The sequence below is a fragment of the Eumetopias jubatus genome, unplaced genomic scaffold, assembly GCF_037043125.1.
Source record: "Eumetopias jubatus isolate StellerSeaLion01/CBP00866 unplaced genomic scaffold, mEumJub1_p1.0 scaffold_9, whole genome shotgun sequence".
Lineage (NCBI taxonomy): Eukaryota > Metazoa > Chordata > Mammalia > Carnivora > Otariidae > Eumetopias > Eumetopias jubatus.
The window spans coordinates 44,088,706-44,094,237 of record NW_028274815.1 but is presented as its reverse complement, the minus strand read 5'-3'; the positions used below and the strand labels follow the sequence as shown (position 1 = coordinate 44,094,237).

The following is a 5,532-nucleotide window of genomic DNA, read 5'->3' as shown; positions in this document are numbered from 1 at the left end:
AATGGGTTCAAACTTAAGTGACTATCAATTTATACAGGCTGCTATATGCATAAGATGTTATATATGAACCTAACGATAATCACAAATTAAAAAAAGAACTATAATAGGTACACAAAAAAATAAAGAGAAAGGAATATAAGCATAACACTAAGGAAAGCCATTAAACCACAAAGGAAGAAAGCAAGAGAAGCAAAAAGGAACAGAGAAGTACAAAACCAACCATAAAACAAGTAACCAAATGGTAATAAATATATACCTATCAATAATCACTTTTAATGTAAATGAACTAAATGGTCCAATCAAAAGACACAGGGTGACTGAATGGATAAAAAGCAAGTACCATCTTTATGCTACCTACAAGAGACTCACTTCAGATCTTAAAACACATGTTGACTGAAGGTGAAGGGATAGGAAAACATTTACTATGCAAATGGAAGAGAAAAGAAAGCCTGGGTAGCAGTACTTATATCAGATAAAATAGACTTTAAAACAAAAACTGTAACAAGAGACAAAGAAGGACACTACATAATGATAAGGTGAACAATCCAACAAGAGAATAGAACAATTGTAAATATCTATGTACCCAACAGGGAAGCACTGTAATACATAAAGCAAGCATTAACAAACATAAAGGAGGAAATTAAGAGTAATACAGTAATAGAAGGGACATTAACATCCCATTTAAATGAATGGATAGATCATTCAGGCAGAAAATCAGTAAGAAAACAGTGTCTTTGAATGACACATTTGACCTGATGGACCTAACATATATTCAGAACATTCCATCCAGAAACAGTAGAATACACATTCTTCCCACTGCACATGGAACATTTTCCAGAACAGATTGCATTTTAGGCCACAAAACAAGTCTCAATAAATTTTTGAAGACTGAAACCACATAAAGCATTTTTTTCCAATCACAATGACATGAAACTAGAAATCAATTACAAGAAAAAGTCCAAAAGGTTAGTCAGAAAGATGGCAGAGTAGGAGGACCCTAAACTCACCTGGTCCCATGAATACAACTAGGTAACACTCACATCAGCATAAACAACCCAGAAAACAATATGAAGACTGGCAGAATTAACCCCACAACTAAAAGCAGGGAAGAGACCATAATGAAGAAGGTAGGAAGAATGAAGACAGATTGGGAGCAAAATGGACCATGGTCATCTGTGGTGGAGAGGGAGCCAGTGGTGTGGAAAAGAATGAAAAACAGACACCAGGGAGCTCATGGATGGGGAGAACTAATCCCCATAACATTTGCCTTTGAAAGAGAGAGGGGTTGAATTTTTTGAGTTCTTACAACTAGTAGGACTTAAAGCTTGGAATTTAAAAAGGCTGTGGCCTCAGCTGTGAGAGAGCCCAGAGGGCTTTAGGAAGCAGAATCCCCACCCTTAAAAAGAAAGTACCAAAAACAGCCCTTGCAGATACACCTTAGAACCAGCAGTTTGAAAAACACTGGGGGCAAATGGGAGGAAGAGTGATTTGCTCATTTCTGAGAATGGCCCTGGAGAGACAGAGATTACTGAGAGACCCCTCCAGGAATAAAGGAGCTGGCAAGTGCCTTTTCTTTCCAACATCCCCCAGTATGAACAACAGCCACCTGTGGGAGCCAGTGCAGCACCAACTCTCCTTACCTAACTTGATCACACCAAGCCCTGCCACTGCCCCCCATCCTGTATGCTTCAGTGGACCTGCCCTTCCCAGTTACACTAGCCTTAGTGCCTGTGCTGTGGGCCCCCTTGCCCAGAAGACTGGCCCAAACCCTGACAATGCCACATCTCCCAACCCCCCGTATTTTGTGGGACCTCAGTTCCAGCAGTAGCAGGGGCAGGTCTCACTTCACAAGGAGACCACTGCACACCTTATTAAAATGTATCCCCCTCTGGTGGCGACCAAACACTGCCCACAATAGGCAAGAGAGCCTCTGCAGACAACTACACTGAAGGAAAAAGAGCCCAAGACTCAATAGCACAGCATACACATAGGAGACATTCTGTGAAGTACCAGGCCTTGAGGAACAGGGGACACTGCACTGCAGGATGCTACAAGACCTCTTTTTATAAGGCTATTATCATTAAGAGCAAGAGAAGTAGCTGACTTTCCTAACAAAGAGAAACAATCATAGAGTTAGATAAAATGAGGAGACAGAGAAACATTTCCCAAATGAAACAACAGGACCAAACCATAGCAAGAGACTTAAGCAAAATGAATATAAGTAACACACATGATAGGGAATTTAAAGTAATGATCATAAAGACACTCACTGGACTTGAGAAAAAAGTGAAGGACATCAGTGAGACCCTTAAAACAGATAAAAAAGAACCAATCACAGATCAAGAACACAATAAGTGACTTTGGAAATACACTTGATGGAATAAAGAGACTAGATGAAACAGAAGAACAAATTAATGACCTGGATGACAATAATGGAAAGTGACCAAGCTGAGCAAAGGAGGAAAGAAAATTCTGCAATTGAGAATAGTCTTGGGGAACTCAGTGACTCCATCAAGCATAACATTTGCATTAGATGGATCTCAGAAAAAGGAGAGAGAGAGAAAAGGGCAGAAATTTTATTTGAAAAAATAATAGCTGAAAACTTCCCTAATCTGTGGAAGGAAACAGATATTCAGATCGAGTAAGCACAGAAATCTCCACCCCCCAAAATCCAACCACACCAACCAATCCACACCAACACACATGGTAATTAAAATGGCAAGAAAGGAGTGATAAAAAAATTTAAAAGTAGCAAGACAAAATAAGACAGTTACATACAAGGGGAAAGCCCATAAGCCTATCAGTGGACTTTTCAGCAGAAACTTTGCAGGCCAGAAGAGAGTGGCACGCTATATTCAAAGTGCTGAAAAGGGAAAAATCTGCAGAGAATACTTTATCCAGCAAAGCTATCATTCAGAAGAGAGGGAAAAATAGAGTTTCTCAGACAAACAAAAACTAAAGGAGCTCATGAACACTAAACCAGCCCTATAAGAAATATTAAAGGGGAGCTAACATTGTCTTCTTCACGCGACTCTCCCAGCGGGTTCTCTCTGGGCACAATGGCAACTCTTAAGGAAAAACTGATTGTGCCAGTTGTGGAAGAAGAGGCAACCGTCCCAAACAATAAGATCACTGTAGTGGGTGTTGGACAAGTTGGTAAGGTGTGTACCATCAGCATTCTGGGAAAGTCTCTGGCTGATGAACTTGCCCTTGTGGATGTTTTAGAAGATTAACTCAAAAGAGAAATGATGGATCTGCAACATGGGAGCTTATTTCTTCAGACACCTAAAACTGCAGAAAAAGATTACCCTGTGACTGCCAATTCTAAGATTGTGGTGGTGACTGCGGGAGTCCACCACAAGGGAGAGAGCTGGCTCAATCTGGTGCAGAGGAATGTTAATGTCTTCAAATTCATTATTCTGCAGATAGTGAACACAGTCCTGATTGTATCATAATTGTAGTTTCCAACCCAGTGGATATTCTCACATATGTTACCTGGAAACTAAGTGGACTACCCAAGCACCGTGTGATTGGAAGTGGGTGTAATCTGGATTCTGCCAGATTTTGCTATTTTATGGCTGAAAAACTTGACATTCATCCCGGCAGCTGCCATGATTTTAGGAGAACATGGCGATTCAAGTGTGGCTGTGTGGAGTGGAGTGAATGTGGCAGGTGTTTCTCTTCAGGAACTGAACCCAGAAATGGGAAGAGAAAACAACAGTGAATATTGGAAGTGCATAAGATGGTGGTGGAAAGTGCCTACGAAGTCATCAAGCTAAAAGGATATACCAACTGGGCTACTGGATTAAATGTGGCTGATCTCATTGAACCCATGTTGAAAAATCTATCCAGGATTCATCCAGTGTTAACAATGGTGAAGGGGATGTATGGCATTGAGAATGAGGTCTTCCTGAGACTTCCATGTATCCTGAATGCTCGGGGCTTAACCAGTGTGATCAACCAGAAGCTGAAGGATGATGAAGTTGCCCAGCTCAAGAAAAGTGCAGATACCTTGTGGGACATCCAGAAAGACCTAAAAGATCTGTGACTTCTGGCTTCTAGGCTGTAGAAATTTAAAAGTACAATGTAATTAACCATGAGCCTTTAGTTTTTCATCCATATACATGGATCACAGTTTGCTTTTATCTTCATAAATGTGTGACTCTAGGCTCACAAAATCAAAGCTCATGCTTCGTTTAATGCTTGCAATATGAGACCTTGAGCAAATAAAATTAACTATTGTAGTGTGAAAAAAAGAAAAGAAATATTAAAGGGGAATCTTTGAGTGGAAAGGAAAGACCATAGTGAGAGTATGAAAAGTCAAAACAAAACAAAAAACCCCACGAAAGCAGTAAAAATAAATTTCTGTAAAAATCAGTCAAGGGATTCATAAAACAAAATAACATAAAATATGACAACATATACTAAAACAGGGAGGGGAGAGAGGTAAAGAATGGGTTCAAACTTAAGCAACCATCAACTTCATACAAACTGCTATATGCAGAGATGTTACATACAAACCTGACAGCAACCACAAATCAAAACCCAGTAATATATATACACACACACAAAGAATAAAGAGAAAGGAATCCAAGTATATCACTAAAGAAAGCCAACAAACTTGGGGCACCTGGGTGGTTCAGTAAGTTAAGCATCCAACTCTTGGTTTCAGCTCAGGTCATGATCTTGCAGTTGTGGGACTGAGCCCTGTGTCAGGCTCCATGCTCAGCAGGTAGTTTGCTTCAGATTCTCTCTTCCTCTCACTCACCCTCTCTCTCATTCTCTCTCAAATAAATAAAATAAAATCTTAAAAAAATAGAAAGCCAGCAAACCATGAAAAAAAAGAGAAGGATTAGAGAAAGTCTATAGAAACAACCAAAAAAAAGTAACAAAATGGCAATACATATCTATCAATAATTTATTTTGAATGTAAATGGACTAAATGCTACAATCAAAAGACACGGGGTGATGGAGTGGATAAAAAAAAAGCACCCATCTATATCCTGCCTCTAAGAGACTCATTTCATATCAAAAGACACCTACAAATTGAAAATGAGGGGATAGAGAAATATTTATCATGCAAATGGATGTGAAAAGAAAGCTGGGGTAGCAATATTTATATTAGACAAAATAGACTTCATTTTTTAAAAGATTTATTTGAGAGAGTGAGAGAGAGCACATGAGTGGGGGGGAAGGGCACAGAGATAGGGATAGAGAGAATCTTAAGCAGGCTCCATGTTCAGCATGGAGCCCAATGTGGGGATGGATCTCATGATCCTGAGACCATGAACTGAGCTAAAATCAAGAGTCAGACACTTAACTGACTGAGCCACCAAGGCACCCTTAGACAAAATAGACTTTAAAACAAAGACTGTAATAAGAGGCAAAAAAAAAAAAAGACACTATATAATAATAAAGGGGACAATCCAACGAGAATATAACAATTATAAACATTTATGCACACAATATTCAAGCACCTAAATACATAAAACAGCTAACAACAAATAATTGATAGTAATACAATGATAGTAG

General features: G+C 39.3%; 1 pseudogene; it reads left to right on the top strand.

The window, feature by feature from the left end:
- The first annotated feature begins 3,059 nt into the window (after nt 1-3,059).
- Nucleotides 3,060-4,061, top strand: LOC114223490 (L-lactate dehydrogenase B chain-like; annotated as a pseudogene).
- The last annotated feature ends 1,471 nt before the right edge of the window (nt 4,062-5,532 follow it).